Raw genomic sequence first — 24663 nt, 5'->3', positions numbered from 1 at the left:
CAATGTAATGGTTTGGAAGTGTGATTTATCTGTGTCATCAGTGGTATTTCTTGCTCATGTAATTTTCTTTCACTATATGAGAAATAACTTCATAACTTCCTCTAAGAGAACATACTTGACAGAATCTGGCAAACTTGGATAGAACATGGGAAATTTTTGACCTAAGAGCACTTAGTGGTTGAGTAACAATTTTAAACAGAGCTTTTTTGGACCTTTAGTGTGTCAAACGTTACCGCCTGTGATTTAGGGCAGTATTAAACCAGCATATGAAATAAAACATATCACATTTTTAACAGTACATACCCCCCCCCCCCCTTTTTTTTAAATCATTCTCCTCTTCACCAGATGTTAGTGGCTTTTTACTGTTGCCCTGGTTTTGTAGTAGTCCTATCGTCCTCCACTAAATTCTCCTCCCTCTCCCAGTATTCTCTTGCTGTGGTAGCTGCAGAATGTGTGCTTGTCTGTTTCTGTAAACTTTCCCATTTCATCCTTCACCCGACGTCTTGAAATGCTTCCTGTTTGTTCACAGTGGGGCCTGCTGGGAGGGTTTCCTACGCTGTCCCTTTTCTCTGGGAGATGGGTGTAGGGCCTAAGGCCGGAAACAGGAAGTCTGGGGCGTGGGGCTGGAAACCGGGGCTGGGGCTTGGAGACAGACGCAGTTCCACTTCCGGTTCCGACGCCATGAGGGCAGCCATGGTGACTGAGGATCTGTCGCGTGCCTGACCAGGCCCCCCCCCCCCCCCCCCCAAGCCAAAACACCTGTAAGAGATTTGTTCCCTGGGGATGGAGAAAAGGTCAGGGGTGAACCTGATGCCTGAGTGGCTTCTGTGGGAAGATCTCAGCCAACCGCGTGGTAATTAGGGCTCCCAGCTGGTGCCAGCCTCATGCTTGCTTTTGTCAACATAATTACCAAGAAAAGGCCTGATATTAATGACTTCCCTCCAATAGCCACTTGTGGCAATGGAAGTAATGAAAAAAGCCTGTGCTCAAGCATTATTGACCACAAGGCTGGCACCGACTCCTCTTTTGTCTAGGCCTGGCCTTCTCTACAACCCCAGTCTGAAGTAATTATCTGCCTGAGTACTTGTTTGTAAATATTAGGATGGTTTTGCCCAATGCCTGTTTCCTTCTGGATTTTTTTTTTCTCTGAAGATCTTCCTTCCTTCCTTCAGCGAAGCCACGCCTCCAACCCCTGTTAGGTGCTGGTATTGGGCCTTGAACTCAGACTCCACACCGTCTTACAGCTGATGCTCTCCCATTTGAGTCACACCTCCAGTCTGGCTTTAAGTATGGCTTTTAAGTTTATGTAATAGTATCCTGCTTTACTAATTTTAGTGCTTGTGTCTAGAAAGTAGAACGTCTGACTTGCATGATGTGAAAAATTGAATAGTGCTAATGAGTAAGAAGCTCAGGCTCTGAACTGCTTGAGTTCAAATCCTAGCATTGAAAAGCTTACATGGTCAGAAAGTGTCCTTAATCCCAAATTTTCCTCATTTACAAGAGTTTCTGTGTCATTGGCTTTGTGAATAGACAACATATCTGGAGATATGTTTTTCAGACTCAGATTTAAAAGATAAATTTTAGAAATACAAGGTCAGTAGTTAAGCACATGAATATTTCTGCAATGAAATAAGAATCTTTACACTATGTAGGATAACTTTATAGTTTCATATCACTTAATATCATTTGCCATCCAGTGAGTTTGTAGATTTCTTTCCCCTCCCCAAAACACCAGCTTAAGGCTTTTCAGATCTTTTACCCGTTAGAATTGTGAATTTGAGCTATCGGGTTATCTATAAAACATTTGAGCAGTGGCCTGGCATATAGTAAACACAACATGTTATATGCTAAATTAAATTCTTTATGTACTTGACTTCTGTCTTGTTATTATTTAAAACAACAAATCATTGCTTACAGTGGACATAATGAATATCTGAAGGGACCCACATTTATAGCTAGCTGTACACAATTTTCACATTTTGCTATTCATTGTGGTTTTATTTCTGCTGCTTTCAATTGTAAAATAATAAAAATAAGTAAAAAAACAAGCTGAGACAGAAAATTTAGGTTTATTAACTCCTTATGTAGCCAACCTGATGGCTCTTCAAAGAACAAAATTTTGTTCTTTTTTTAGATTTGTAGGTTTTTTTTTTGGCGAGAGTGGGGGAGGGGCATGTAACTAAGCATTGAATCCAGGACTTTGAACATGCTAGGCACATGCTCTACCACTTGAGCCATTCCCCCAGCCCAAAGAACAGTTTTTGTTTGTTGGTCGTGGGGCTTGAATCTCTGGGCCTGAGCACTGTTCCTTCAGTTCCAGGTGAACACTCTTATCACTTGAACCTCAGTGCCACTTCCAATTTTCTGGTGGTAAATTGGAGATGAGAGTCTGGTGGACTTTTCCTGCCTGAGCTGACTTTGAGCTGTGATCCTCAGATCTCAGCCTTCTGAATAGCTAGGATTACAGACATAAGCTGCCCATACTTGGCAAGAACAAATTTTTTAAAGCATAAGATCTATTGAATGATTCAAAATGGTTTCTAAAAGGGTTTTTTGTTGTGACTTATAAATTCTGCCTTGACTTACTTTTATTTTATGAACACATTAAGAATACAAAGGCCCTTGTGGATCTTAATCTTTTGATCAGCTTTATTGCCAATGGATCCTTTCTATGCTGTGAGGAAATTTTTAAGGTCTAAACAACAAAAGTGCTTCTAAGATTTTGTTTCCTTAACAAGAGAAAGGATCCTCCTGAGTTTAGATGTTTTGTGTGAACTCATAGTTGTATTATGATTGGCCAGAAAGTCTAGCAATCTGGTATAGTTTAGCCTATGACCCATAGAAAATAATATTGTAGCTTTTTTTTTTTTTTTTTGGGTCAGTCGTGGGGCTTGAACTCTGGGCTTGGTCGCTGTCCCTCAGCTCTTCAGCTCAAGGCTAGCGCTCTACCACTTGAGTACAGCACCACTTCCAGTTTTCTGAAAGTTTATTGGAGATAAGAGTTTCACGGAGTTTCCTGCCCGGGCTGGCTTTGAACCATGATCCTCAGATCTCAGTCTCCTGAGTAGCTAGGATTACAGGCGTGAGCCACTGGCGCCCGGCATATTGTAGCTTTTGTAGTTGAAAATAGACCTTGATTTTTCATTCTCACTTTCTACCTAATACATTTACTTACCTGGTCAAAACCTGACCAAAAGGAGTGTCTGAAAGAATAAGGTATAGTTTTTAGAAAGATGAATTAACTACAGGAAGCAGTAACAGCAAAGGGCAAATCAACAGTTTTGTGGGGTAAATCTTATTTCCCTTAAGTATTAAAGAAATACATGTAATGACAAAAATAGCCAGATACACAGAAATTTAGATCACTCATAAGAATAATATCAGATTATTTTGTTGGTTTATCTATTTTCTGAAGAACTATAAATTCCATTTCTATACATTAAGTCAATAGTCTAATTATTCCTAAAAATAATTCTCTGTTGAAGCTTGATACCACAGTTGGTGTTATTTTGGTCGGTTGTGGGCTTGAACTCTGGGCCTGGGTGCTGTCCTTGAACTCTTCAGCTCAATGCAAGCACTCTACCACTTGAGCTACAGCGCCGCTTTGGTTTTTTGGTGGTGAATTGGAGGTAAGAGTCTCAGGGACTTTGCTACTTAGGCTGGCTTTGAATCGTGATCCTCAAATCTCAGCCACCTGAGGAGGAGCCACCAGCACCAGGCTAGTTTTAATATTTGTCTTTTTCCTCTGCCATTTAATTTTTTGTTTCTCTCTCCCCCCCCCCCCCCCAACTCTTTCTCTCTCTCTCTCTCCTCGCCTGAACTCTGGGCCAGGGCACTGTCCCTCAGCTCAAGGCTCGTGCTCTACTACTTGGAGCCACAGTGCCACTTCTGGCCTTTTCTGCTTGTGTGGTGCTGAGGAATCGAACCCAGGGCCTCATGTATGCAGGGCAAGCACTCCACCACTGAGCCACCCTCCCAGCCAATTTTTTGTTTCTTGAAGATGTGATTTTCATACTAATATTTTACACTTTTGACTGTTAGATCAAAACTTCTAAAGATTAGCTCCTTGAAGTAAGTCTTGTTACTTACTTCATTTTTCCTGTATGTGATATGGAACTTTTAAATAGTTTATTATGATTAGTGGTTCCTTCGAGATAATTTTCTTCTTAGTTTTTTTTGATGATGTTGAGATTGAACTGAGGATCTTCAACTTGCTAAAAGAGGGCTCTACTACTTGAGTCATACCTCTAGTCTCTTTTTGCATTATTATTATTTTTAAAATTTTTTATTGTAAAGATACTATACAGAGGGTTACAGTTACATGAGCAAGGTAATGAGTACACTTCCTATTGAGCATTGTTACCCACCCCATTGTTTTCCCCTTACCATCCCTTCCCTCCTTACCTTCCCCGAGGTTTTTTTTTTTTAAATTGTGATTAAGTGATTACATAATTTCCCAAATTTCACAGTATTGTGGAATAATGATGCTCATTTAAAGTCACAAGTTCATTCTGACTTTCCTGGAGCAAATTGTCTATCACAGTCTATAACATATAACAGTATACACATATACACTATACATGTGATCAGCAGCATGGGGATATTTAGTAGTGGTTCGACCAGATGAGTGGGAGTTCTTTGTTTCTTAAGTCCTGTTAATTTTGTCATATCACCTAACATTTTGGATTTAGCAGGACTTATCAGGGAGACCATGTGCCATTTGTCTCTTTGCTCTTGGCTTACCTCTCTCAACATGATTCCTTCTAGCTCCATCCATTTCCCTGCAAATGCCATTATTTTGTCATTTCTAATGGTTGCATAATATTCCATTGTGTATAGATATCATAATTTTTGGATCCATTCATCTGTGGTGGGACATCTGGGTTGTTTCCATATCCTAGCTATTGTGAACAGTGCTGCAATAAACATGGAGGTGCACGTGTCCTTGTATATTGGTTCCTGTTGTTCAGGGTAGATACCTAGAAGTGGTATGACTGGGTCGTAAGGGAGGTCAATCTTTAGCTTTCTAAGGACCCTCCAGACTGCTTTCCAAAGTGGTTGTATAAGTGTACATTCCCACCAGCAGTGTAATAGGGTTCCTCTTTCTCCTCATGCCCTCCAGCATTTGTCGTTGGCTGATTTGTGGATGTGGGACATTCTGACTGGGTAAGGTGGTATCTCAGGGTTGTCTTTATTTGCATTTCCTTCACCACCAGGGATGATGAACATTTCCTCATGTGTTTCTTTGCCATTTTTATTTCTTCATCTGAGAAGTCCCTCTTTAGTTCCCTTGTCCATTTAGTAATTGGTTTGTTAGGTTTGGGAGGGATGCATTATTATTTTTTGTTGATTTTGGTCATTGGCCTTAAACTCGGGTCCTGGGTGCTCTCCCTCAGCTCTTTAGCTCGAAGCTAGTGCTCTACCACCTGAGCCACAGTGCTACTTCCAGTTTTCTGGTGGTTAATTGGACATAAGCGTTCACAACTTTTCTTGCCCAGGCTGGCTTTGAACCATGATCCTCAGACCTCAGCCTCCTGAGTAGCTAGGATTAAAGGCATGAGCCACTGGTGCCCGGCCCTTTTACCATTATTTTTGAGATAGGCTATTGCTTTATACTCAGGCTAACCTGGGCTTTGATTTCCTACCTGTGCTTCCCTATGTTGCTGGGAATGACAGGTATTCACTACTGCACTCATTGTGCTCCCCCGGCTTAGATAACACACTTGAGCTACCTTGCTCAAAATGAGATTGAGTCTAACAATCTTTACCTCAGTTTGCGTCCCTGTTCTCCACTTCCCAAGTAGGTAGGATTATAGGCTTGAGCCACCACATCCAACAACTTTTTTTTTTGAGGGGGAAAGGAGGTGCAGTATAGGGATTTGAACAGGGCCTCATGCTTGTTTGGCAAGTGTTCTTAGACCTGAGCCAAGCTCCTAGGATCAGCCTCTTCTTTTTTGTATTTAATCAGTGAAGTAGATTTGACCATTCAGTACATTGTATAAGTCTCACAATATTAAAATTTTTATAGTTTATACCTTTAATAAATATGAATTAAGATCAGCAAACAATAAAAGTAAGGCTGCTCTGTTTCATACTTGTTACTCAAAAACTTAAGGACTAAAAATATTTCTACACTGTTTTCTATTTTTATTTAGGTTTAACAAATAGGTTGGTTAAAGCCTAGCTTTAAAATGGATGACAATGTGAGGTGTAGTAGATCATACCTGTAATCTGAGCTACTTGGAAGGTGGTTAAAGATGGATTAAAGATCTTCCTGGGAAAACACTTTGTGAGACCTCCATATCAATAAAGAACTTGGCATTGTGGAAGACCTGTCATCCCATCTTCGAGGAATTATAAATAGAAATTATCTAGAAGGAACCATTAATCATAATAAACTATTTAAAAATTCCATATTACATACAGGAAAAATGAAGTTCAGGCAGGACTGGCCATGACTGAGATATTGTCTCCAAAATACCTAAAGCAAAATGGGCTTGGGAGCATGGTTGAAGTGGTGCAACTCCTACCTAGTTAAGTGCAGGGCTGTAAGTTTAACCCTCAATGAAGTCCTCTCTGAATTAAATAACGTTTAGAATAATGCAGTATGAAATTGTCCTAAACATAATAGACATCTATTTGTCTCATACTAAAAACCTTAAAAGTGATCCATGATAGGCATGGTGGGTTCATGCTCATTAGGTTCTTTTTTCTTTCTCCCTTTTTATTCTTGGGTGGGTGGGGTGGTTGGTGAAGTACTGGGGTTTGAACGCACTCCCTCATACTTGTTAGACAGGTATGCTATTGCTTAATTTATATATACTCCTGGATCTTTTTTTGCTTTGGTTGTTTTTAAAGGTAGTCTCTCTTGTTATATTTTACTTTTCCTGTCTGATTACTTACACAGCAGTCCTCCTCATAACTACTACATAGCTGGGGTCACACTCATTACCATACTCAGCTTACTGAGTGAGATGTGGGTCTTGCTAATTTTCTGCTATGGCTGTCCTCCAACTGTGATCCTCTAGATCTTCACCTGTCAAGTAGCTAGGATTACAGATGTGACCAACACGTGTCCCAATATAGTGGAAGTCTCTGTCCTCTCTTGTTACCTACAAGATAACCTGAGATGTAAACAGCAATCTTGGAATATAAGATGACAACTACTTGTTAGAAGATGTTGACATACCAACATAGAAAGACCCCAGTGAGCCCTGTGCTCCTTTAATCCTAGCCATTTAGGAGGCTGAGATGAGGCTTGCAATTAAGAGTTAAAACTCTAGTGCAGAAAAAAAAGTCATAAAGTAGACGTCAAAGGACTTGCCAGAAATAGTTATAGAATCCTTACTAGCATGTGACTTTAAAAAAATTGTGTGCCTAGGTTTGGGAAGGTGGCTCAGTGGTAGAGCGCTTGCCTTGCATACATAAGGCCCTGGGTTCGATTCCTTAGCACCACATAAGCAGAAAAAGCTGGAAGTGGCCCTGTGGCTCATGTGGTAGGGTGCATGCATTGAGCTGAAGAGCCGAGGGACAGCGCCTAGGCCCAGAGTTCAGGCTAAACCTCCGACAAAAAAACAAAAAATAAATAAAAAATTGTGTGTCTACCTGACATGATTACTATATAAAATAATAGTGGGGTAAATGGGTGGTTGGTTCTGAAGTGTACACTATTACTTGTAGTGAATTAGGTTAACTGTGAATACTCGGCAACAGATGAAGCCAACTCACCTTCATCATATAGCCATTGGACTCTATAAATGGTTTTAAGGCATTCCAGCTAGACATTTTAGTACATACCTGTAATCCCACCACCTGAGGGGGCTGAACTGGGAGTATTAGAGTTCGTTTGAGGCCATTTTGGACTATGAAGCAAGTTGTAGTCCAGCCTGGCCCCCAAAATGAAACCCTGCCTCAAAAACTAAATAAAAATAAACCAAGGAAACGAGGGAGAAAGGCCTTCAGACAGCTTTGATTATGATATATCCTTTTAGAATTATATAAGTAAATATATGAAATTAATGTTGTTCTTCTCTCCCCACCCAGTATGGAATCTTAGACTTTCTTACATTACCAGTATTACATTTGCTCTTCGTTGGTGGTGGTGGCAGTTGTGGGGCTTGAACTCAGGTTCTAGATGCTGTCCCTAAGCTCTTTTGCTCAAGCCAGCACTCTACCACTCTGAGTCACAGCTTCACTTCAGTTTTCAGGTGGTTAATCAGAGATTTGAGTCTCATGGACTTTTTTGCCCGGGCTGGCTTTGAACCTAGATCCTTAAGATCTCAGCCTCCTGAGGAGTTAGGATTATAGTCATAAGCCACCAGTGCTTAGCCTTAATCCTTTTTTTTTTTTTTTTAAATAAGTGATATTTATTTGGCAAGATTTTAGCACAATGCCATTAGCATGACTCATTTGTGATTACATCTTTTTCCCCCTAGATCATAGCTTATAGATCTGACATAAAAAGGAGATTTCTAAAGCTTCTAAGTGTATTTTGATCTCTTGCCTCATCAACCAGACGAACCTTTCAGAGCGTCTAAGTTTGCTCTGAAATTCCACATGCTATTGGAAGTAGTAGGGCTCTAACACAGAAAACAAACAAAAATTACTGAGCTTGTTGACAATTGTATTGCCCACTGTTAAAATCATAGTAGATCAGACAAAATAAGCTAGGTGTGGTTGCTCTCAAGCACTCTCAAGCACTCCTATCAAGTTTCTATCAAGACTTTTCAGATGCTAACAGCAGGGGTGTGTAGAAATTTCGAAGAACTTGGAAAGGTGTATCTCACAACAGGTCGAGTGCAGATGGTGGGTGTTGGGCTCCTGGACTTAGGAATCAAGCTTATTCTGGGTTCTACACTTTCGTTGAACAAAATTCTTTGAGCCTTCATTTCTATGTCTACCAAATGGAGATGGAGATTGGGCCTACCTAGTTCACCTAGTTGGAGTTAGGATTAAATAAATAATGGAGGTAATAAAATGCTTGGTGGTATGTTTGTCAAGTATTACACAACTCACTCTATATAGTGTCCATTTCTTCTCCATGTCCTGTTTTATCAAAACCACCAAAGACAGTATTCATGGTGGGAATCCTCTGAACTTTCCCTTTTGTAGATCATCCTGGTTTACCTGCCAGCCCCTGTAAACTCAAGCTCCAAAATTTGGAGGTTTGGTGCACTGTATTGTATGGATAGGAAGGGTAGCAAATGGAACATTTCTTCTGGCCAACAGTCCAGGATCTACAATATAAATCCCTTTCGAACAGTTTCTCATGTGGCATGTGTAACTTCAAAGCATTTTGTTGAGACTAATTGGGAATGAAAGAAGAGAAAAGAAGATACTGGGGGAAAAAAAAAAACCCCACCAAAACCACCCCTCCAAAAAAAATCCAAACAAACCCAGACCACAAGAACCATCAAACTTTATAACACATTCAAATTTAGGCTTTTTTAAACATAAGGAAACAGAGGAGATCTTCCTTTTCTGCTTTAGTCCCTTTTTCTGATCTCCTGTAGCAACTTCAGTAATGTTTCCTTTTTCTCTTAGCTGTTGGTTCTCAAAGTTGGTCTTCCATTACCTCTCCTCATATGGAGAGGTAATGGAAGCAAGCAAGCCTTGTCACCTGTTCTTCATCTTGGAATGAGTAGTAGGTGACTCATTGGAGGAGCTCAGGAAGACTTGAGGCCAGATCCCAAGGCTTCCTGCTTCTCTGCGTCTCTTAGGCATTTTAACTTCCAGAGTACTTTTCCATTGTTTTAGAAAGAACTTCTTCAGGGCCAGAGTCTGGTTTTATGGGTAGGATTTGGTTTCAACTAAAAATGATGAAAAATTACAATTTACTTTGAGTTACACTTCAAGTCAACCAGGATGTCCTGTTTAGAAACAGTGCTCCAATCCTTTTTAAAGAACAGTTTATCTTTCTTTTAAACAAGTTGAGGTACTTCTAGGGACACAGATGGAAGTCAGGTTGCCACATCAGAATAAACTAATAACATGGTTTCCTTTTCCCAAATAACTTCTCTCTTAAAATGAGAAGATGGATGAATGTATTTAAGCTTTAAACTTTACATTGTCACATTTAGATAACTTTTTAGTTAGGGGCATGGTGAACTAGCCAGCATTTTACTATTTGTTTAAAAGTGGACTGCTTTTAAAAGCCTTAGAGGCAGAGTGTGAAATCACTTCCTTGCTGGTTATTAAGAATTAATTATTAAACAAATCAGCCTGAAATGGAGATGTATAGGTGGTTGCTGGGTTTGCTGCTCTCTACCAGGTAGACTTTTAGTGTGGTAGGAAGAAATACAGGATGGCTTTTAACATAGTCCGTGTATTCTTTTACTCTTTACATCAGAAATGGACTTGGAAAGGGAGGGTGTGATCCTCCTTAGAGGAAGTCACTTCTGATAGGGCTGGAGGCTGTGTCTAGAACACCATGTGTGCCTGCACTTGTGCTGTTTGTTGGCTTGGAGCTCCCAAGTGATGACACTTGAGTGGTTAGAAATTGAGACATAAGGGCTAGGAAGTGGTAGAGCGCTTGCCTTGCATGCATGAGGCTCTGGGTTCGATTCCTCAGCACCACATAAGAAAAAAGGAAAAAGCCAGAAGTGGCACTGTGGCTCAAGTGGTAGAGCGCTAGCCTTGGACTGAAGAGCTGAGGGACAGTGCCCAAGCCTAGAGTTCAGGCCCCAACGACCGGACCCAAAAATTTTTTTTAAAAAAGAAATTGACACATAAAGTGCTCCATAATATCTCCAGAGCTACATTACAATGAAAAAAATAACCAAGTTCTAAACGTTTATAAGCTTTTATAACGCAGATAAATGTAATGATTACATTATTGTCACTTTGGTTTTATGGAGTTTTCCGTTTCAGGAAAAAAAAAAACTTTATACTTCAATATATGTATTTATTTAAAAACAGTGTGTGTGTGTGTGTGTGTGTGTGTGTATTCACTTATTTAAATGTATAGTCTTATGTGTGCGTGTGACTGCTTTAAATGCCCTGGAGATAGAGATTTAATTACTTTAAAGCCAAAAGGAATGTTTCCATCTTGGAGTCTTGAACAGGCCCTGGATTCCTCAGCCATTCCTAAATGGCTCTAGCAGACATGGGCTTTTCACACTTCAAAAGTCTGGGCTCGCCAGGTGCCAGTGGCTCATGCCTGTAAACCTGTACTCGGGAGGCTGAGATATGAGGATCATGGTTCAGAGCCAGCCTGGGAAGGAAAGTCTGAGACTTTTTATCTCCAATAAACCACCAGAAAACCAGAAGTTGTGGCTCAAGTGGCAAAGTGTTTGCCTTGAGCTGAAGAGCTCAGGGATAGCAGCCAGGCCCAGAGTTCAAGCCCATGACTGACCCCCCCCCCCCCCCCTCCAAAAAAAAAATTCGGCCTTTGTTGGTCTTTAGAGTCAAACCTGCCATTCCTGTGCCTTTAGATTGAAACTGTTTTTTCCCCTACTTCCTCAAGCTCACATTATGTCCTGTCAGTGCTTGCTCCTGAATAATAAACTTGATGTATATCAGGAGTTACTCAAGCTGTTGACACAGGGTTCAAAGCTAGCCCGGGCAGGAAAGTCAGTGCAACTCTAGCTCCAATAAACCATTAGAAAACCGGAAGTGGTGCTGTAGTTCAAGTGGTAGAGCGCTCGCCTTGAGCTGAAGAGCTGAGGGACAGGGCTCAGGCCCAGAGTTCAAGCCCCTCGAGTGACCAAACAAAAAACAAACTGGCCCAGGTGGCAAAGTGCCAGCTTTGGGTGAAAAAACTAAGGGAAAAAGCTAAAGCCCTGAGTTTAAGCTCCAGTACACACACACACAAAAAGATCAAATTGTTAATGCAGAATTTCTATCCTCTAAGACATGGACTACAGACAAGAGCAGTGTATTTCTAGGAAAAGCCGTTAACCTAGAAACTCCTGTTTGATGGTAGGTAGTTGTCTATTCCGTATGTCAAGGTGTGATTTTCAGTCCACAGAACTCGGCTTAGACTAGATCACCTATGCAAGTGCTTTCCTTCCTCTCACTGCCTTCTTCCTTTACAAGGAGACTTAACATGACCAAACTTCTAAGAGATCACAACAGGATATATTTCACTGAGTTCAGTTAAATCGAATTAAAAACAAATTTTACATCATTGTACTTAATCATGAAAACGTATGGTGTTCCTGAGAACTGTTAAGGGCCAAGCATTGTATTGCATACCTTTAATGTCAGATCCTTGATGGGCACACAAGAGACTGAGAGGATCACAGTCTGAGGCCAGCCCAAGCAGCCCAGTGGAAGTTAGCAGGACACACATCTCTACAAACGAGGCGGGCACATAGTACACCTATGTAATCCTTGCCAACTTATGAGGCTGTAGATAGAAAGATAACATTTTTAAAAATTCATTTATTTGCAAGACCATCCCAGAAAACAAGCTCTGGGCATGAAGATGTCCTACCTATACAAGACACAGAGGTAAGATTGAAGTGTGTAGTCAGCCCAAACAAAAAGTAGGATCTCCTATTTTTTATGGGATCTCTTATCTAAAAAAAATAAAGGATGGGGGTGAGGGAGACAGGACTTAAATGGCTAACAAGCTCAAGAATGTGGAATGTTTGCTCACTTTGTCAGCCCACTTACAAAAATTGAACGATACAAGAGAATATTAACATGGTCCATGTACAAAGGATGACACACAAATTCGTGTGTCCATATTTTTTCCAGTAACATTGGTTGCCCCTGAGAGCCAGCTTGGCCTCTGCCAGTCCCATGCCCAGGGCCTAAATAACGTTTCCCCTACGTAGATAGGATCAGTAAAAAAACAGAAAAACAAAAAACCAACTGGAATGTGGGATGTGAGATTATACTGCTTATGTGGTAGGAAGTATGCTTGTGCTTTTTGTCTAAAAGTAACCTTTTTATACTTACTAGCTATTGTTTACTAGTCAAAACATCCCTTTTCCTCCCTAAAATGTCAGTATCTCTAATCTTTTGTGTTGGTGTTCATGTTCTTAGAGCCTTAACTCAAGGCCTGGGCACCATCCCTGAGCCCTTTTCGCTCAAGGATAGTACTCTCTCACTTTGAGCCACAGTTCCACTTCTGGTTTCTGGCTGTTAATTGAGATAAGAGTCTCAAGGACTTCCTTGCCTGAGCTGGCTTTGAATCAGGATCCTCAGATCATGATCCTCAGCCTCCTGAGCAACTAGGATTACAGGTATGAGCTGCCAGTGCCTGTTTGCATTGTAATCTTAGAGAGCAAATCATGAATTAACCAGTTAGTTCTTAATCTTTTATTCTCTCACCATACGGTTACTTGGCATAAATGCTGCCTTGTCTTTCCCAGAAGTTCCTAAGAGAGACATTAAACTTGATCAATCTGCCTGTAATCCTCAGGATCACTGTTCAGATCCAGTCCAGGCAGGAAAGTCAGTGAGACTTTCATCTCCAACTAATCACCAGAAAACTGGAAGTGAAGCTGTGGCTCAAAGTGGCAGATGCTATCTGAGCAAAAGATGCTCAGGGACAGCACCCAGGTCTTGTGTTCAAGCCCCACAACCACCCCCCCCCCCAAAAAAAAAAAACAAAACAAAAACCCACCTTGATTAGTAATTGTTTGAGGTTTCTAGGAGTCTTTCTCATTCAGTGGGCTGTCTGTATCAGTGTCATTTAGGGTCCTCATTTAAAATTGCTTATTCTAGGGCCCAACCGTTACTAAGAATATCTCAGAGTGGCGACCAAGAATCTTCATTTTTAATAAACCTCTTGATCTTCCTTGGAATCCTTCTGCATATTGAATTTGGCCCACTCTTTGTGTAGAATCTGAGTAGCATGGTCTGTGGACCTGGCAGATGGAAGTGGAGAATGTCAAGCCCCACTAGATCTACTCAACCAGAATTGAATTCTAGTTACTAAAATGGTATGATAATATGCACACTCAAGTTTGAACAAACAGTTTTATATGTTTTCATAAGTAGTAAAGAGTAAAGAGAGTAAAGAGAAAATTTCCAAGGGAGTGTCCCAGCAATCTACATTTATTTTCCCAGAAAATAATTACATTTTCACAGGAAAATTATTCTTATTTTCAGTCAAGAAACAATAGTGAAAGTTCATGGTATCGGCAGCTTTAACCACACATTTAATGATTTCCTTCAAAACAAATTCAGATATGCCTCATAAAACTTGCAAATGTCTCTCATGAAAGGAGCTAATTATTCTGTCTGTGTGAGATTCACTCTCGGCCAGGCTCATTGGCCTCTGCTGCAGGATCAGCCAAATCTCCCCCAGGTCCTGTGGCACTTGGCAAGAGGAGCTCTCACAAAAGCTACACCATAGGGAAGCGGAGGAGGTACAAATGAATTCTGCTTGTGTGTTGAGACCTAGAAATGTTGCCTGAGAAGATGGCAGTGTGTATCTATATCCATTGTTTTTCCCAAATATGACTGATTAGATTAGTCATTTCCACTGTATCAGAATAGTATGATAGGGATGAGCTTGAGGTTCAGGTCAAGGGCCTCCTAGCAAGTAAGAGGCCCTGTGTTAAAAATCTAATAACTCCCCCACACCCAAGAAAAAATTCCTATTTTTCATTTATTCATTTGTTCATTCATTTTGTCTGTACTGAGGCTTAAACTCAAGGCCGGGGCATTGTCTCTTCCCTTTATTGTTCAAGCTTGGTGCTCTACCAGTTGGGCCATACCCTACTTCCAGCTTTTGGGTGGTGAATTGGAGGTAAGAATCTCATGGCTCTTTTCTGCCTGGCCTGGTTTTGAATGGTGATCATCATATTTCAGCCTCCTGAGTATCTAGGATTATAGGCATAAACCGCCAGTGCCTGGCGCAATTGACTTTACATCAGACACTGTGTATTCTTGCCATCCAGATGTTTAGGAAATTGGCAACCATAAGGACTCTTTTTTTGCCACAAACTAACTTTCTGATACATGTTCACTATGTTGTCACCTTTGTTTTCTCTCACATGCCCCAGCAGTAGTAAAGAGGCAATGCTGGATTGTAAAACAGTCCATTGTTAGGTGACTCCATTGGTTTTGAACCCGACGCAGGATAGAAAACATTGTGGTGGGAGGCTGGTGGTAGAGTAGAATTGCTCACTTGGTGGCAGCTAAGAAAATCATGCCGAGAGGGGCCTGCGACATGACACACCTTTCAAAGAATCTGTCACTTTCAGGTCATACCAACAAGCTTCTGCTGTCTCCCAGTAATGCCATCGAATTATGTAGCATCAATGAGATGAGCCATGATTAGGTTACAGCTCTCATGATCTGCTTCACCAGTTCACATCTCTGAGTATTTCTTTAATATATGTTTTGGGGGATATTGAATATCCAACAATAACTCTAGTTTCTTTTAGCTTGGCAAGTAAGCTTGCATGTTTGTTTCTTGGAGAGAGAAACATACATATCAGACTCTCACATATCACAGACTATTCTGTGTGTGTGTGTGTGTGTGTCTACATACATGACTAAATTAGGTAGAATACCATCCAACTACAGCTTTGCCCAAGTTGTGTGTCATTCATAAATGTCAGATGCACAAGGAAACTTAATTCCATAAAACTAGATCCCTAGTTTAAAGTTATAATGACAGATGTATAAAATGCATTTTATGATTGTAAAGGACTTAACTAAATCCTGTGAACGGACAGAGGAAGTGGTGAGTGTACAGAAAGACAACACAGTGTCAGAAGAGCCAGAAGACAAGAAAGAGTTGGAGCAGCCAGGGAGCTGCTTTCTTGGAGAAAGAGAGTTCAAATGGGTCTTACAGAAGTCGAAGAGCCTCCTCCAAGTCAAAATGAGAAAAGGAAAGACTTTATTCTGAAATGAGCCAGGTGTGGTGTTAAGATTAACCCAGTATAGGGGCTGGGAAGATGGCTTAGTGATAGAGCTCTTGCCTTGCATGCATGAGGCTCTGGGTTCAATTCCTCAGCACCACATAAGCAAAAAGAAAAGCCGGAAGTGGCACTGTGGCTCAAGTGGTAGAGCGTTAGCCTTGAGCTAAAGAGCTGAGGGACAGTGCCCAGACCCAGAGTTCAGGCCCCACAACCTGACCTTCTCTCCCCCCCCCCCCCCCCCCAAAAAAAAAAAAAAGATTAACCCAGTATAGCCTATGAAGATTAGACACTCAGGAATTTTGTCTTGATCTAGTTAAGCACTGATGCCTGCTAGTGGTGTTGACTGGAATGTTAGAAAAGTACGCGCACAGGCGTGTGTGCGTGCGTGCGTGCGTGCGTGTGTGTGTGTGTGTGTGTGTGTGTGTGTGTTCTCACCCCAAATGGTGTATGAGCTTCAAGACACACTTGTTAAGGAGCCAGGGTTGACCTCACACTTGCCATCCTCTTCCTCTAATTGACTATCAAGGATTACAGGTATGTGCCACTGTACGCAGCTTTATCTGATTTTCATTCTGTTTTTGTTGTTTTTATTTTCTTGTGCCAGTCCTAGAGCTTGACCTTGGGGGCCTGGGCACTGTCCCTGAGATTCTTTTTCTCAAAGCTAGTGCTTTACCACTTGAGCCACAATGTCATTTGTGGCCTTTTCTGAGTAGTTTACTAGAGAATCTCATGGTCTTTTCTGCCCTGACTGGCTTCCAAGTGTGATTCTCAGATCTCAGCCTCCTGAGTAGCTAGGAGCTCCAGTGTGAACCACCAGCTCGTCTTCATTCTGTTTTTTAACGTGTGTGTGTGTGTGTGTGTGTGTGTGTGTGTGTGTGTGTGTGTGTGTGTGTGTGTGGTATACTTTCTGGCACAGGTAAAGTTACTGGGATGAAAATGTTCAGGGCATGACTCAGGTGGTAAAGCATCTGCCTATCACTGAGCAAATGTTGTAAAGCCTTAAGTTCAAACCCTACTGGACTTTATGACTAGCCCTAAAGGGCCACCTGAAGTTGATGGGTCATTTGTCCTACATTCCTTGCATGTGGACTTGAGAAGTGTAAGTTTTCTTTTGGGGGTGTGTATGTGTGCATGCATGCATGCATGCTGCCTGAGTACCTAGGATTATAGGCATCAACCACCTGCATCTGGTGAGAAGTATAAGGTTAAAGATACATTTTCATCTCTTCTGCTTATAGTACCTTTAACCCTTTTTCAGCCAGCCCAGACAAGTATTGCACAGTGTACTATTAACCACCCTAGAAAGATTTCTTTTTAATCATAGTTATATTGTACTTTTGTGTCTACATATACTAATTCAGATTTCTGATGTTGTTTTCTATTATATTTAGATTTGGAAATTTCCTCCACTAAGAACCAAATAAATTACAATAGCTTAGACGTGGCACTTGGAGTAGTGATTGAGAGCTTTGGCACAATAGAACTGTGTCTCTGCGATGCTGCTTGTGACTTTATTTGGTCATATTAGAACTCAGACTCTCTGGCACTTGGAGAGCTGTTTTGCCCACACATATCTTGGTCTGTGTTCTGGCCACAGCTGAGCTGGCACACCAGGTACTAGATAGATCACTGACAGGCCAAGTCATGTCCACTCTCAACGATCCTTCACAGGCCCCCAGGTTCTGACAGTTTTGTGAGTTCTTTCTCCATTGGAGAGAACAGTCCTGGAAACCACCTAAGCTGCTTGAAATTCACACAATGGAAAATACTGACCCGGTAAAATGCACAGGTTTGTCTGTGCTCTTCACAAATATATTAGATTACAAATCCATATTCTCATTACTGTGTTAAACGTTGAAAAGGAATGCCAAGTTCCTGACAGTTGATGACCTGAAGACACATTTCACCAAGCTGGGTGCCATGGTTCCTGTGGCAGGCAGAAATCAGAGGATGGTGGTCCAAGTCCATCCTTGGGCAAAATATGAGACTCTTGACTGAAAAATAAGCGTAAAGGGCCAGAGGTATGACTAACGTGCAAGGCCCCCAACCCATAATGCACCCCCATAAAAACATTTCACATTGGAAGTCCAGTATTAACAATGAAGTATTTGTCTTTTTGATGTGATTTTTTTTAATGTGGTCTTTTTCCCTAAGTAGTTATTAAAGCACTATTTCGGATAACTTTTCAAAGTATATTCAGCTGCCTGAATGAAACCAAGTGTGTATTTCATTTTGTTCTTTCTGATTTTGCCAGCAAAAGCTGGCAAAGGTAGAAGTTGTTACTTAACAAACATTATTTCAAGTTTTATCTGTGCCAGGTGCTCCTAAATGTTTTCCAGATATTATTGTTGAGTATTTTTAACCTAGAAGTCAGGTTGTTAGTATTTTCCCATTTTGCAGAAGAGGAATTTGAGGCCTCAATAATTAATAGCTGGTTTTAGCTAATAGGTCTGGGCATTGCCTCCAGAATTCCCATACTTAAGCACTATATAATTTGTTCACAAGGAGAAGATAAAAATAAAACAATTGAGGTACATTTTTTTCAGTTGTCAGAGTGATAAAATGGCTACATACTTATTCATCAGTACTTCTGCCGCCCATTGACCTTGTTTAATTCAGGCAACTCTTTAAATTGTGGCTGGCTACGATACCATTCTGTGAATTATTGCATGAGCTGCAAATAAAAATAAAATCAAATTTAAATTTAAATGAATATATAATGAAATGTTGCTTGAATGAAAGGCTTTTGGTGGCAAGAACAAGTTTTCTTGACTGAGTGACTGGCATGATTTTAACAAAAGCCTTTCTTTTCAGTATACTTTCAGGTTCATAATGGAACCTGCAGGTCAGCTCTTATACTTTGATTTTAAAAATCAGGAAACAGACCCAGAGAAAGCTCATTGCTTACTTAGGCCTTAACGAAACATAATCTAAACCACGGGCTTAATTTAATGATCTCTTTCCATTGTAGTCACTGACCAATTCCACAGTGCTGGGAGAACGCAGATTAAATATCTTAAACTTGAAAAAACTGTTTTAGATTTATTCGAAAGCACTTATACTCATTAACCTAGGTTACTTCTCAATTTCAACTCAACATTGGTGGTTTTTTTTTTTTTTAAATTCCTGACATTTGTGATCCATCTTATTGCTCTGAACACAAGTGAGTCATGTGAAGTCTTAATCTCCATAGTCACATGCGCATCTAATATATAAGCCTTTTGGGCAGCAGTGACTTAGACTCTAATCCTAGCTAGTTGAGAGGCCAAGATGAGGAATATTGTGGTTTGATTCCAAGCCTGGGCAGAAAAGCTCAGGAACTCTCACCACCTTCAGTCAGTAGCTAGTAGCTGGGCACAGTGGACCTTGCTACATGGGAAGGTGAAATTGGGAAGACCAGGCATTCAGGCCAGCCAAGGCAGAGTTCCAGAGTTTCTCAACAGAAAAAGATCTAGGTATTGTGGTGTGTGCCTGTCATCCTAGCCATGATATGATAAGCTTAAAATCACTGTCAGGTTCCACACTCAGGCCAGAAGTATGACCCTGTGTCACAAATGACCGGTATAGGAAAGGGCTGAGGGATGTGGCTTGGTAGTAGACACCTGCCGAGTGACCATGAGGCCCTGAATTTAAACCTCAGTATTCCCTCCTCCCCTAAATTTATTGACTTGATCCAATCATTATATAAATGGTTAATTGACATAATTAGAGGTGGTTATTAGGTCAGACAAGTGTATCTGTAGTGGAGGGTAATTTCTCTAATAGGGTAGTAGATATTGGTTATAAATTAACATTGATTACATTCTGATTCTGGAAATGCCTACTGTTGGAAAAGCTAAGAGAGTAACTCAGTTTTAAAGTCGTTTGCTAGCTGGGTGCCAGTGGCTCATGCCTGTAATCCTAGCTACTCAGGAGGCTGAGATCTGAGAATTGAGGTTCAAAGCCAGCCCGGACAGGAAAGTCTGTGGGACTCCCTTATCTCCAATAAACCACTAGAAAACTGGAAGTGGCGCTGTGGCTCAAGCGGTAGAGTGCTCTCCTTGAGCTGAAAAGCACAGGGATAGCACCCAAGCCCAGAGTTCAAACCCCAGGACTGACAAAAAAAAAAGTGGTTTGCTTTCTCTGGAGATACTTTTTCTCTCCCTCTCCTCCCTTCTCTTCTTTATTCTGTCTTTTCCTACCTCCCCCCATCCCTCCTGCCTTCCTTTCTTTTTGTTCATTTGTTCGTTCACTCATTATAAGCTTTTCTGCAGTAGGATATTGAAAAGCCAAAGATCCCAGTATCAGACTGTCATATATAGCAACATACATTGACAGTACTCTTAAAGCCCTGGGCTTTGTATACTTAAACACATTTGTGAACTAGAAGAAGTAGATAACTTAAAATGGGCTGTTATAACAGTTTTGTATATCTGCTTATGGGCTAATTTTATGCATTTTTTTATTGTGAAAATACTGTACTGAAGGGTTACAATTACATGGGCAAGATAATGAGTACATTTGTTGTCATGCATTGTTGCCTCCTCCTCTGTTTCCCCTTCCCATCTTCCCCTCCCCCCCTTATGTGTTAATTTTAAAGGCAAACAAATACTGAGAGAATTTTCCCTATGAAAGCGTTGTTTGAAAAGTGTGAGTTCTTAGTGAACTCATCAAAGCCACTGCTACAAAATGTAACCTGCCTGCATGTTTGTTCTGTGGCTTTTAGTGGGCTTGACTCTTTATCTTTTCAAATTAGTGTTTTTGCTTTTATATTTAGAGGTATGAGTATATGTGAGTTTTTTTTTTTTTTGGGAGTTCTTGTCGATTAGAATTAAAACTTCCTTTGGGCACACTGGCGTACATCTGTGATCCCACCTGCTTTGGAAGGAGTTTGCTGCCTGTCTGGATATTATTGTAAACATTTGTGACAGGGTTTTTTGTGTGACCATTTCTCTGGGATACATACTAGTAACTAGAGTTTAGACTGGTTGTGTGGTAATTAGCATATTTAGTTTGATAAGAAACTCCTAGTGTTTTCTAGGGTAATTGTACCCACAAGCAGTATGTATGAGAAATTGTTTCTTTTCATCTTTGCCAGCATTAGTATGTCATTATTTTTTTATTATATGAGATGATCTAATCAGATACAGATTTTAATCAAGGTATAATGTGGCCAGAATATTTATTAACAAGCAGTAATTAATACATTAGAAAGGTTATAAAGTTACACTTTTCAGATATCCTAAATGCTGCTACTTGTTCAGGAAGTTAATTCTCTTTGAATTTTACCCTTAAAGTAGGTAGGAAAGGGGAGGTTGAGACACAAGGATTGCAGTTCAAACCCAGCTCAAAGTGTATGAGAGTCTTAACTCTGGTAACCACCAAAAATCTGGAAGTGGAGCTGTTGCTCAAGTGGTACTGTGAAAACACCCAGGTACTGAGTTCAAGTCCCAATATGAGCATACACACAAAATAAAGAAGGAAAGGATAAATGTGATTCTGTCCAAGTATGCTTTGGAGATTGATCTGTCTGACATTACTTCACAGTTTATTTACCCGCCCCCCAATCCCCCCCCCCCCCCCAATCCCTTTTCTATTTCCTTGGCAAGAATACGTAAACCTAAACCTATGAGTCTTTGTTTTCATTTCTTTAAATCTGAGAAGTGGCATGAAATGAGAGAGGTGAAGTTAATCCACTCCACCTTCGACAAAAGTAGAGGGAAAATGGAAATACGGGTACAGGTGAGCAGGGGTGAGGCGAGCAGATTGTGAGAATACTATTGCAGTTCAACGTATGAAATAGTTAACTCCTTTACTGTACTTCCCCTTTCTCTGTGTAACAGCTCTATAATGCTGTTCTGTGCAGCCAGTTTTAGGATTGTTGTATGTTCCTGGTGAGCTGTAAGCCACTGAAAATGTAGATAAGCAGTTTTTGAGCTCTTACTATAATCTAAGCACTGCATTTCATGAGCTTAATATGTTAACTTACTTAATTCTTTTATTGGTGGTAGGGAGGTATGTAGGAGACAGTGTCTCACCAGGTAGTCCAGGCTGGCCTTGAATTTGTGATCCTCCTGCCTCACCCTCCTGCTGAACATTGGAGATTACAAGCCTGAAGCACCATACCCAGCTACTTCTTGAAACAACTATAACAAATGTTAAAAGTTAGCATCATAAAACAACATTCATTTCTTCACAGTTTGTGAGGATCAGGAATTTAAGAACAGCTTTATGCAGGTGGATTTAGTTCAAAGCTTCATAAGACAATTTTGGCAGAGATTTGACTGTGCTAGGAGATCTGCTTCCAAGATGACATGCTCATCTACCTGTTGGTGAGAGACATTGGTTCCTTATGTGTGGACCTTTTGCAATCGGGCATCTTAAGTATTAGTGGCAACTTGCTTTCTGCACAGCAAACAATTCAGAGTGGCTTCTCTGAAAGCCACCTGTCCTTTCTGGTCTCATTACAGAAATTATGAACTGTTACTGTTGCTATATTCTGCTCATCAGACTTGAGCTACCATAGGCAGCCTACACTGAAGGGAGGGAATTACCAGCTACCTCTCAAAGAATTTGTTAATGTCCTTGGTGGTGGTTGTGATGGTGGTGTGGTGGTGAAGTCATGGTAGACGTACTGGGTCTTGAACTCCCAGCCTCATACTTGGTAGGCAGGCCCTATTCCACTCCAGCCATGCTCCCATCCCTTTTTGCTTTCCTCAGTTTTTGACTAGGGTCTCACATTGATGTCCAGCTCAGCCCAGACCTCAATCCATCTGTGTACACTTTCCACCATGGTTAGGTTGACAAGCATGCTACCATGCCCAGTTATTTTTGGCACTGCTGAATGTTAATCTCAGGACCTCATGCTTGTAAAGCAGCCATGTAGCCATTTGATGCAGGCTTCCAGTCCCTTTCTGTCTTGCTTATTTTAGAGACATGGTCTCCCTTTTTAACTGAGTCAGCCTGGGCTGCCACCCTGTGTGTGCTTCCTGAGGTCGCTGGGTATGTCAGGCACCTGGCCATTGAATAGCATCGAGGATGATGAAGTTTTATGCCACCCTGATTCCTTCAGTCTCTACCTCCTAGTAGCTAGGATTACAGGTTTCAGCTACCATGCCTAGCAATGGGCAGCTTTTCATTGGTTAAGAGGGAATCTCTCAAAGTTTCTTCCAGGACTGGCCTTGAACTATGATCTCAGCCACTGTGCACACCTTATTTCTTCTTACATGCACCCATTTGTGTGAAAAATATCCTTGGGTTATAAGGCCTTTTACGTGTGTCCTTTGTAGTTTGTTGATCCAAGTCTACCTTCTGTCATGTAGTTCATTTAACTGATACTGCCTGTTGCCAAGTTCCAGGGTGCTTATCACAGTCTTATAGGAAAGAATAAGAATCCTAAATATCTATTGGATACTTTAGTGACAAGCTTCCGAGTTCTGTGACTCTTAGATTTTCTGTAGTTCAAACTGTCAAGCATTGTGGGTGGTTAGTAAGAAGGCATTGCATAGCTGAAGTTGGCAGTAGAGCCATGTTCCCCAAGTGGAGTGTGCTGGCCTGAACTCTGGGCCTGGGCGCTGTTCCTCAGCTCTTCTGCTCAAGGCTAGCGCTCTACCATTTGGGCCACAGCGCTACTTCCGGCATTTTCTGCTTATGTGATGCTGAGGAATCAAACCCAGGGCCTCATGCATGCCACTTTCCCAGCCCTGCAACACATGGTTTTGACTAGTCCTCTGCAGTACTGAGACTCTAATCTATGTCTGATAATCTCCCCTAAGGCCTTTAATTATTAAATGATTGTGATGGTGTGCTGTCTAGATTAGGTTTTTTTTTTTTTTGTATAGTTGGGGAAAGGTGAAATGGCTTTTTTTCTTTGAAAAAATCTGCTTTTAAGGGCAATAAATTACTCTTAAGTAGAAGACAGGCATGTCTGTGAATTTTGATAGCCTCTCCTTCATACTCTGTTTATCTTTCATTTTTGTCAGCCCATCAGGAAGTCTTTTTATGTTGCTCTCTTGATACCTTTTTAATAACAAAGTACTTCATAGGATGTGAACTGTAAGGGCAGGCACCAGTGGCTCATGCCTACAATCCTACCTACTCAGGAGGCTGAGATTTGAAGGTGGTGATTTGAAGGCAGGAAAGTCTGTGAGACTTATTTCCAATAAAACCTACCCCCCACTCCTCCAGGAACCCAAAGGTGCAACTCCTTTGTTTGTTTGTTTTTTTTTGTCGGTCGTGGGGCTTGAACTCTGGGCCTGGGCGTTGTCCCTCAGCTCTTCAACTCAAGGCAAGCGCTCTACCACTTGAGCTACAGCGTCACTTCCTGGTGCAACTCCTTTGAACACCTAAAATACTACTTAACAAAATAATTCCAGGAAATGGAAACATGTTGTTATTGTTGTTGTTGTTTTGCCTTTTTAGGGGCATAGGAATGAACAAAGGGTGAACCAATACAGTACTGGAACTCACTTGTTTGCCTTTGCTATACCCACTTCCCTTTGTTTCTGGCATCACTAAGGAAATAGATTAATAGTGAGATTATATAGATGTATTTCCTGCCTGTATCTCTGCTCTTTCAGATTCTAGGAATTCCTAGTTTTTCAACCCTTTTTTAGATGAAAAATGACTTGAGTTGGACTTTAATCTTAAGAAGTCTTTCAAAAGTGGAAGAATTTGAAACCCTAAAGGAACTCTGGATTGGGCCGGGATCAGCTCCTCAAACACTGAACATAGTTACATGGTTAATCTTCTGTTCTTTTGGCATGTCGTGAGCAATGTTTTGCCTTATATACATGAGCTTATGGAACACAGTTTGTCTTTCTTCCATCTGTGCTTCTATTTTCTTTTCTGATCCTAC

General features: G+C 41.0%; 1 protein-coding gene and 1 non-coding gene across 5 annotated transcripts in view; both read left to right on the top strand.

Annotated features, from left to right (window-relative positions):
* The window catches only part of Rbpms (RNA binding protein, mRNA processing factor), a 176788-nt gene that overhangs the window by 51029 nt on the left and 101096 nt on the right, over positions 1-24663 (top strand). The gene's annotated exons all lie outside the window — the stretch shown is intronic.
* On the top strand, positions 12596-12697 carry LOC122127854. The gene has a single exon (XR_006151309.1). It is a non-coding gene; the product is annotated as a U6 spliceosomal RNA (small nuclear RNA).

Source organism: Dipodomys spectabilis, unplaced genomic scaffold (assembly GCF_019054845.1).
Source record: "Dipodomys spectabilis isolate Male_0828 unplaced genomic scaffold, ASM1905484v1 ptg000009l, whole genome shotgun sequence".
In the NCBI taxonomy this organism is placed as follows: Eukaryota; Metazoa; Chordata; class Mammalia; order Rodentia; family Heteromyidae; genus Dipodomys; species Dipodomys spectabilis.
Note: the sequence above shows the minus strand (reverse complement) of the source record. Positions and strands in the feature narration are given on the sequence as shown.